The sequence below is a fragment of the Hevea brasiliensis genome, chromosome 15 (genome assembly GCF_030052815.1).
Source record: "Hevea brasiliensis isolate MT/VB/25A 57/8 chromosome 15, ASM3005281v1, whole genome shotgun sequence".
NCBI lineage: Eukaryota > Viridiplantae > Streptophyta > Magnoliopsida > Malpighiales > Euphorbiaceae > Hevea > Hevea brasiliensis.
Window position 1 is genome coordinate 51,238,637 of NC_079507.1, and position 11,109 is coordinate 51,249,745.

Here is an 11,109-nt window from a genome sequence, read left to right on the forward strand (position 1 = left end):
ATACCAAAAAATGTAACACCCTATACTCGGTCTATAGTGTAGCCGAGCAAGGCGTGCTACATTAGGTGTCGAAGTACCCTTTCTTATCTTATTTTATTCCTTTAAAAATTTTGAACTCGTTATATTTTAAAATAAATTATAGTCTAACGAGAAACTGATGGAATTTCTCCTATTTTATTAACATTTGATGTATTTCACTGTTTACCTGTTTAAAATTTTCAATAAAAATTTTCAGTAATAATCTCATTCATACTCGTCATAACCATCTTAGTAATTCAAATATCATTTGTGTATTTCAATTATATACTCATTCCCATACAATTCCATTCATGCTTAATTCATATATAAAAATTCTCAAATTTCATTAAGATACATGATTTACACACTAATTACATTCATAATTTATATGATATACAAATTAATTACATATGAAATAGCAAATTTATTAATTTACATCACATACATATTAATTATATTTTCATAGTCATATTACAACATAGGAAATATTTGTAATATACAAAATACATAATATGGCTTATATGGGCCCTATCTACATGCATTGCTGAGGAGGTGATAACCTTGGACACTCTACAGATAAAAACTCCAAAATCTCATTCTAATGTCCACTGGGCTTTATCTTCAGTACCTACGCGAGGAAACAAATCCATCGCATTAAGCATTGCTGCTTAGTGGTGCAATAATATAATAAAGAAATAATATACAAATAAAGATAGAAATAAAACATAATTCGGATAATTAAGATTTAATTATACTTCATATGAGGTTTCTAAAATTAAATATCTTTTATCCTAATTTAGTCCTCTTTGGAGGTGCTTAGTTCATAAATTTATAGTAATAATGTACAATATAAAATAATCTAAAAATGTTAAATTTATGCTTATATTATTATGTAAGACACATCTGTAATATTTATTTAAGTTATAATTCTTTTATTAATCTTTTTATCACTTCCTCAATACCTTCTAGGTTGTCTTAGATCATTTCATAATAATTAAAATTTTTATAACTAATCTAGTTCATTTCAGGTCCTTCTAATAAATAAATTCTTAGAGCTAATCTAATTTATTTATGGTCTTCTTACTCATGTATTTAATTTCTAATATTTTTAATTGCTAATATTATTAACTTATTTCAATAAATTTTACTGCCCAAGTAACCTATGACAGGCTGACTAAACTAGATAAGCGGGTCATTAGCACTGGACACCGTGGTGTTTCGGGCCGTCATACCATGGGACGTGTAATATGGAACGTCAAACACGTATACAATCAATATGGCTAAAAAGCCATAGTAATAAATAATCAGGCATACAAGCCATGAATGCGGGCATAAAGCCATAAATACAGGCATAAAGCCATAAATACAGGCATAAAGCCTTATGCAGTACTGTTTAAATAATCCCCTATTGGCATGCCAATCTATCCAATCTGACAAACGTGTTTAGGCAATACATGGTTACAATAGTACCATTAAGTATTAATTTGTTTTATTATTTCATTATTTCATCATAAGATCCAATTATAATTTATAACATTAAATTCTGTTCCTAGTAGAAGTACAAATTCCTAAATCACAATTATACATAGTTTATGCATTCATCATAGTTTATACATTCATTATATCCTCCATATTGATCACAATTCACATCAATTGTTCTCATGTATCATTGTACTCAAATCATTCTTCTATGTTTTAGGGTCGCTTATATTAAAAAATCACAAATTTTATTAATCACATTTCATACTTAACAATTATAATGGCTTTTCTAATTTATTATACTTCTCATAAGTCATGGTGGTTACTATTCACATTACCATTCATTAAAAATATTAACTTTTTCATAATTACCAGATATACAAATTTTAAATATATAGTCATACCACATTTTGGGGTCTAAATTTGTCAGCATTAGTTGCCAATTGAAATTTAAAGTTCCTTAGATGTATTTCTAAATTTTTAGTTTTGGTCACCTAAGTTTACTGTTCCATTGGACCTATCTACAGTGGAAATTTGACTAAACTTTCTTCATCAAAGTTGTTCCTTAATGTCTCTACTATTACCTTTTTGTATTACTCTATTTGGAGTTTTGTAGCTCAAGTTATGGTCAAATTACCATAACTGGCCGGATTGGTCATGTCTAGAATTTTGGGCAGTTTTGGCTTCTGGCAGTTTTAGTATCCTAATTTTAGCTAGCAATTTGAATTAGTTATAGTCAGAATTTGAGTTTCTATTCTTCATGAAAGTTGTTCTACATTGTCTAAGCTTTCCATGGGTTCAAGAATCAGGTCATTCTGACCTTTCTAGAGTGAGTTATGGCCATTTGAACATTTACTATTTACATGGTCATTTTTCCAGTCTAGATTTTGGTTACTCGGATTCAAGCTAATTTTTGGTCATTTTAGTTCAGTTTCTGAGCAGGGTCTCTACATGAAAAATGTGGCAAATTGTCTTAAGTTTTATTTCCAATTGGCTTCACACCAATTGGAGTAACACAACTCTACATATGGCCTAAAAACCACACTAGACTCAAGGTCTAGAAAATCCTACATAAACACAACACTCCCAATACCACCATTCCACACTACTACCAACCTCAAATCACATTCCATGCACTTCAAATAGTCCATAATTGATCTCAACAATATCAATTTATCAACATATCATCAAATTCCCAATTTTCATACTAAACCTAATTTATAAGTTTTGTAAATATCATATAACACATATACGTCTTCATCTAACTTAGTATACACATCAATTAAAATTAATATACAAGTTTAATTACAATTAAACCATCAAAACCCTAACCCTCTCATGGCTACCGAAAATGGATCTTTAAATTACTCATCAACTTCTTTCAATTTCATAAGAATCTAACTTAATTCACTATACTAATAAGGATTAAAGAAAGAAAATAACTTGATTATAGCACTAACCTTTTGTGAGAAATTTTCTTCTCACTAAATCTTCAATTTTTCTTCATTTTCTTGGTAGCCAATCACCTTAGCAAGGCTCTAGGGCAATTTTTAGTGTTGGGGTCTTGAAGAATTATGGTGTGAAACTAAGGTTTTAAGAGCTTACAGGGAAGAAAATGGAGGAAGGGCTACGGAGTGGGTTTCGGCTGGTATGCATATGGGAAGAAGATGATGGGTTTTATTTCTTTTAATTAATTTTGACTTCTTCTATAAGTGTTTGTCCAAGTTTAATTGGTGGGAAATTTTAATTACATCATCTTTCATCATGCACATGTCATAATTCTAATTTGATTTCATTTTCTTTTATTTTTCTTTCTTCATTCTTTTACTCATTTCTAATTAAATTTTTAGCAATATTTATTCATATTTTAGGACATAAACCTCACTCACTTAAATGGGCAAGTTGATCAAAAATCATCTCTGAAGGTGAAATGACCAAAATGCCCTTCATTTTGCTTAATGAGCTAAAATTGTCTGTACCAATTTACAAAATTTTTTTAGCATTTTCTTAGCATTCTATTGTCATTTTAGCCTCAATAACCTTTCACTGGAGTCTCAAAAATTATTTCACATGGTTTTCCCATGGGTCTAGGGTCGACAACTGTCTTCACAGTCGCTTCCCATTAGGGTTACCCATCGCTGTAGCTCCGGCTTGTTTAACTTCTTTGCATTTCATTTCCTAAATTTTTCTTTAATTTTTCTTATCATTATTTGGGTTATTTATGACTCCTCACTCTAATTTAAATATAGTTCCAGACATTCTGGCTATCCGGACAGACATTGGTCATTGGAACAGTAGAACGTATGGACTATCTAAAGTGAGGGTGTCGCAGGTGTGTGAGTCCTCCAAATTATCTTTTATGAAAATATTGTTTAAATTGTTTGAAAATATGTAGGTATGTTACATTTCATACAAAGGAATGCATTAGACTTAGATAGTTATAGAAATTGTATTTAAAATCAATAACTTACTCTATGAGTCAAACGCTCACCCCTGTTCAACTATTTTTTCTCAGGTAACAGGTGGACTCTTTTTGTGAATAATCTATTTCCTTTTCTTGTCGGTTTACCAGAAGCAGCTTAGCTATATTTCACTTACTTAATTTATAATCTAGAACTCCACATATGCTAGTAGTGTTCTAATTTTGATTGCAATTGTAATAATTTATTTCTTTGAAGTTGTAAACATATTATATGGGTATCTTGGAATATTCAAGATGAGTATTTACCTTGGATGAGGGAGCTGAGCTCCCATTTGATTATTTATTGTTTTGAGGATTGTGAGGGTGGGCTGAGCTCCCCAAATTGAGTTATTTTGTGTTTGCAGGTTGGGTGAGTTATTACTCCCCATTGGCTAGTCCAATTTATGATCGGACTCTGTCCGTTTGATTTCTTGAATTTAGGCTGCAATTATGGGCCTTTATGGTTGGACTAGAAATAATTAGGCTTACTAGAGGCTTCGGGGGCCTTATGCTGACCCAAATCCTAGTGCCTGTCTAGCCTAGCATTTGGGTCATGATAAAATTGATATCGAAGCTTAGACTCTAGATTCATGAGAAGTGTACATCTAGAATATTAAAGAGAGTCTTGTTAGGAGGTCACATGCGAAGTATAGGGTCCATATTTGTCTTTGTTTTGTTATCTTTGCATCTAGTTTCTGCCCTGTGTACTTATGTGTTTTTGAATGTGTAGATACGTATAACATGTTATTTTGGTTTTGTGGGCTATTACTGCTAAATTTTAGGAAGAATGCATAAAGGTAGGAGAGTCACCATGGCACCAGAGCTAGAAGTGCCGGATGAAATATCGACACAGGATGAGACACTCGGCCCAAGAAGGCGTGGTAGAAGACCTAGGGTTGCTCAGGTGGAAGAGTAGCCACAATCTTAGGAATGGTCATTTATAGCCTAAGGTCCTATGGATCCAATGGCAGCCACCTTGGCAGGTTTACAGAGGACCATAGATATGATGGCCTAGTATATGATTCACCCTCCACAGCAGTAGTCCCCAGTTCAAAGAGTCAAACCATATAAGCAGATAATTAATTTTAAGAAGTTAGTGCCTAGAATTTATGATGCTACAGAGGATGCATATTGGTTTTAGACTCTTACAAACAGGCAAGAGGGGAGCCACAACTGATAGACAGGAGACTGATAAAATGTGTACAACATGTGTTAGGATCTATGCCGAGGCAGTGGATGACTAATTATGTTCTCCCTTGAATTGAAGGGTTATGTTGGGCATAGTTTGTGGAACTGTTTATAACTAGATTTGTGACAGAAAGCTTCAGTAATAAAAAATAGTGGGCCTTTGAGTCTTTGAGATAGAATAGGAGATCAGTAAATGAGTACGCCTCTGAGTTTCTGGAATTAAGTAGGTATGCCCCAATAACTGTGGCCACTAAAAATATGAAAGTGGAGATTTTTGAAGGGGCTGGATAGAAGATATGCAAACTTGGCTATACTATGGGACCAATCTTTTGATATGGTGGCAGATAACGCCCGACATATAGAAATCAGTTACATGGGTGATGATGGAGGTAAAGCAAAGAAGAACAAAATCGAAGGGTCATCTAGTATGCCCTATATGAGTACCATGGGTGGTGGCAGCCAGAATCACCACAGTGGCCAAATCAGAGGTAACAAGAAGGGTGGTTTCAAACACAAATCTAGGGGGTTCAGATCAGGCTATGGTTTCAGTAGTGGGCAGAGCAGCTACAATAGTTCTAGATCTGGCTCAGGGTCCTCTTTTGTGCTCTGGGAGAGTACATTTAGGGCTATGCTTGATGAGTTCAGGAGGATACTTCAAATGTGGCTAGCTGGGTCATTTTGTCAGAAAGTGCCCTATGTTTAGCGAGCATTAGATGGGTTCTCAAGGTTCTATTTCTAATGTACCTTGCCAGCTACTCCTTGGTACTTTTAGTATGGCAGGTAGCTAGTTTAGTGGCCAACGAAGCCATGGTTAGGGAGGACACAGCTTTAGAGGTAGATCTAGAGGTAGGAGTCAGTATCAGAGTTCTGCATCTCATGGTAGAGGTCAGGCTCGGCTTTTCACCCTGACACACTAGGATGCTCAGGCTTCAAATACAGTGGTAGCAGGTATCCTTCCAGTCTGTTCTTTTGAGGCTTGTGTTTTGATAGACCCAGGTGCTATGCACTTGTTTATTTTCCCTATGTTTGCTCTGAGATTGGGTAGAATCCTACTGCTTTAGAGTGTCCCTTGTCTATAGCTACCCCTCTTAGTGAAAATATAAATGTGGGTATGATTTTTTCAGACAGTCCAGTAGTAGTGGATGGAAAGATTCTCCCGATAAATTTAGTTCCCTTACCAGTGATAGATTTAATGTGATCTTAGGTATGGATTGTTTGTCAACTCATTATGCCACCTTAGATTATAGAAATAAAAAGGTGTATTTTCATATTTCGAGAGTAGAAGAATTTAGTTTTGATGGCAACAGAAGTGTGGCTCCGTACAATCTAGTGTCAGCCATTAGCGCCAAAAGGATGTTGAGGCATGGATATCAGGATTATTTGGCACTAGTGAGAGACACATCTGTTAAAGGTACTAATGTGGAGAACATACCTGTCATCGGGGAATTCATGGATATATTTTCTGAGGAGCTTCCTAGGTTGCCACAAGATAGGGAGATAGAGTTCTACATAGATATTGTGCTGGGTGCCAACCCCATTTCTATGCCACCCTACAGGATGGCACCAGCAAAGCTAAAGGAACTGAAGGAGCAGCTATAAGAGCTTTTGGACAAGGGATTTATAAGGAAGAAGGATGGATCTTTGAGGTTATATATTGATTACAGACAGCTGAATAAGGTGACAATTAAGAATAAATATCCACTTCCTTGGATTGATGACCTGTTTGATCAGTTATAAGGAGCTAGATTTTTCTCAAAAATAGACCTACAGTTAGACTATCACCAGCTGAGGATCAGGAGTGAAGATATGCCAAAAATAACATTCAGAACAAGGCATGGTCATTATGAGTTCCTAGAGATATCTTTTGGACTCACTAATGCACTAGCATCTTTTATGGATTTAATGAACAAGGTGTTTAGGCCATTCCTGGATCACTTTATCATTATTTTCATAGATGATATTTTGGTGTACTCTTGAACAGAGGAAGAGCATGCTTAGCATCCAAGGATATTATTGTAGACCTTGAGGGAGCATCAGCTGTATGCTAAATTTTTGAAATGTGAGATCTGGCTTGAGAATATTTCATTTTTGGTATATGTGGTCTCTTTTCAAGGTATTTAAGTTGATCCCAAGATAATTAAAGCAGTAACTAATTAGCTTTGGCCTACCACAGTCACTGAGGTGTAGAGTTTTCTAGGTCTAATAGGTTATTACAGGCGTTTTGTGCAAAATTTCTTAGGATAGCAGCTCCCCTGATGTGATTGACATAAAAGAATGTCCTGTTCTTCTGGTCAGATAAGTGTGAGGAAAGCTTTCGAAAGCTTAAGGAATGTTTAACCACAACTCCTGTGTTGACTTTGCCTGTGAGTGGAGAAGGATATACAGTATATTGTAACTCTTCTAGAGTGGGGTTAGGGTGTGTCTTGATGTAGCATGGTAAAGTGGTGTCTTATGCTTCAAGGCAATTAAAGAAGCACAAGCATAACTACCCCACTCATGACTTGAAAATGGCGACTGTAGTCTTCGCACTAAAAATCTGAAGGCATTACCTGCATGGTGAAGTGTGCGAAATATACACCGACCATAAAAGCTTAAAGTATATCTTTCAATAGAGGGATTTAAATTTGAGGTAGAAGAGATGGATGGAGGTTCTGAAGGATATTATTTATGTATTTTATATCTGTAAATTAAACTTGTGAATGTAAATTAGCTTTATTGAATGAAATGATGAAATATTTTGATATGACAAACTTGGATTAAATTGTGAAATTATTTTGAAGTGGTTTGATTTGAGAATTGAGATTAATTGGAGGTTGGGAGTTGTGAAAAAATTTATTGAAAGTGTTTTTCTCAGGTATTTGAAGAACTATTTTCTCAAAATACAGACAGCACTCTGCCGAAATTTTTATAAAATTTACGGAAAAATAAAATGGGCAAAAGTTTTAACTAGTTTTGAAACTTCAATTAAATGATTTTAATTCCTACCAAAATGCTCACCACTTCCAAAATGTAAGAAAATGTTTTTAAAATTCCTTGTAGTGTACTTAATGAATTATCGGTAGGTAAAGTTCGGTAGTTTATTAGGTCTTCTACGGGATCATGTTATGCCTTACAGAGGGGTAAGATGTGACATGTTTTAGTGATATCAGAGCATAGTTTTCCAATAAATTTTGACTATGTGTATGAATATTTTTTTGATAAGTATAACTGCTCAAGTGTCTTTAATTGATACATATGACATATTTACATCATGAATATGCACTAACGGAGGTCAACCTCCTTGTGTTTGATCTCAGGAAGTAGAAATTTTTGGGAAATGGAATGGAAGAAGGAGATCATTCCGTGGAACAATCTGTTGAGGCTGAGATTCAAGGGGAAGCCCCAACACTCTAGGACGTGAGTGGGTTAGTCACTCCAGCTCCTACTCCAGCACCGCAATTTCTTACTCAGTTTGCACAGCAAATGGCTACGTTTTTCCAATAAATGGCAAAAAATGTGCCACCCCAAGCTCAGATGCAAGCACCTACAGCGCAACCACAGCCTTTGGCTCGACAATATGAAAAATTGATGAAATTTGGGGCCACCGAGTTTAATGGTACTGTGGATCCACTGGAGGCAGAACAGTGGTTAGAGCGAATGGAATAGGTTTTCAAGAAGTTGCAGTGTGCAGAAGAGCTGAAGTTCGAGTATTCTGTTTCTTTGCTATAAGGGGATGCGTATGAATGGTGGAAGACCATCCCCCACAGCCTGGTAGAACCTCTAGTCCTTACTTGGTCAGACTTTTTGAGGGAGTTTCGACAGAAGTGGGTCCCCGATGCATATGTTGATATGAAGTTATAAGAATTCCTGAGTTTGAAACAAGGGGACAGAACCATAGCAGAATATGAGAGAGACTTCTCTCGACTGAGCCACTACGCTGGAAGCTTTGTCTCCACCCCTAGAGATAGATGTAAGAGGTTTGAGGTCGGGTTAAGGCCGAATCTGAGAATGCAAGTTATGGGTTTTCGACATCAGAATTTCTTTGAGTTGATCTCACAGGCCCTAGAACTGGAAAGGATAGAATCAGAAGGGGCAGTGAAGAAGGGTACATAAGAGAAAGAGAAGACTGAAAAGACTACTGGTCAAGCACCTGAAAGTGGTTCAGGGAAGAGGAAACAGTCTAAGCGATCTAGCTCTCGCAGATCTGGCAGAGGCAGATTCTCTGGCCAAAGACCACCCCAGTCTGGTCAGCAGGCCCAACAAGCTTCTCGAGGATCTTTATTAGTCCAGCAGTGTGAGACTTGTGGTAGAACATACGGTGGGGTTTGTTTCAAGGCCATAGGTGCATGTTTTAACTGTGGAGGGAGCAGACATTTTGCTAAGGATTGTACTAGTCTGCACCGATCTGGACCTTCTGCTACATCTGAAGGATCAGCCCAAGTCTCTGCACCTAGAGGGTCACAGTCAGCTGCTAGAGGTATAGGCAGAGGTAGGGGTCTTGGTAACACTCCTAGAAGTCAAAGAACTGTTAACCAGCCAGCACCCAGTAGCGCACCAGTCAGAGTGTATACCATGCATCAAAGGGAGGAGGCTAAAAAGTCAAACGTAATAGCTGGTATTTTCTCCATCCTTGACCAAGATGTATATGTGTTATTTGATCCTGGCTCCACACATTCATATGTCAGTGCTAGTGTGATGTGTTCTACTGTTATTCAGTGTGTACCAATGGACTACGATGTTCTAGTAACTAGTCCATTAAGCCAGGAGGTCAGGGTAAATAGACTATATAGGGACTGTCCCTTGGTGATCCAAGGACACACTTTTCTATCTAATTTGATTGAAATGCCCTTCAGAGATTATGACATTATCTTGGGCATGGATTGGTTAGCCAGGCATCATGCAACAATTGACTGTAGACTGAAGAGAGTCACTTTTGGTCTTCCTCAGTATGGTGATGTAGTAATACATGGGGAGAGGCAGTTATTGCCTTCAAACATTATTTCAGCTGCACTGGCCAGAAAAATGATTAGAAAGGGGTGCGAGGTGTACTTGGCACATGTGATAGACACCCAAGTGGGTAGTCCAGCATTGAGGGACATCCCCACAGTATGTGACTTTCCGAATGTGTTTCCTGATGAATTGCCAGGATTACCTCCAGAAAGAGAAGTGCAGTTTGAGATTGATGTTATGCCTGGTGTGGACCCAATCTCCATAATGCCATATAGAATGGTACCAGCAGAACTAAAAGAATTAAAAGTGCAGTTGCAAGAGCTACTTGACAAGGGCTTTATCCGCCCTAGTGTGTCACCTTGGGGAGCGCCAGTGTTGTTTGTAAAGAAGAAAGATGGCACTCTCCGGTTATGCATTGACTATCGGCAGTTGAATAAGGTGACAATAAAGAACAAATACCCATTGCCCCGCATTGATGACTTGTTTGATCAGTTGAGGGGTGCAGCTGTGTTCTCCAAAATTGACCTGAGATTAGGTTATTATCAGTTGAAAGCACAAGAGAAGAGTATTTCTAAAACTGCCTTTAGAACCCGTTACGGCCATTATGAGTTTTTGGTTATGCCATTCGGGTTAACTAATGCTCCGACTGCTTTTATGGATCTGATGAACACTGTCTTTATATCATACCTCGACCAGTTTGTTGTGGTATTCATAGATGATATATTGGTCTATTCGAGGAATGCAGAAGAGCATGATAGACATCTGCGCATTGTACTATAAACTTTGAAGGAAAAACAGCTATATGCCAAATTATCGAAGTGTGAATTTTAGCTGAAAGAAATATCTTTCTTGGGGCATGTAGTATCGGTAGAGGGTATTAAGGTGGATCCTAGCAAGATAGAAGCTGTCCTTAATTGGAAGCCACCCATAAATATCACAGAGATTCACAGTTTTCTGGGGTTAGCTGGATACTACCGTCGATTTGTTGGCATCTCCATTGACCAAGCTACTTAGGAAAGATGTGAAATTTCAAT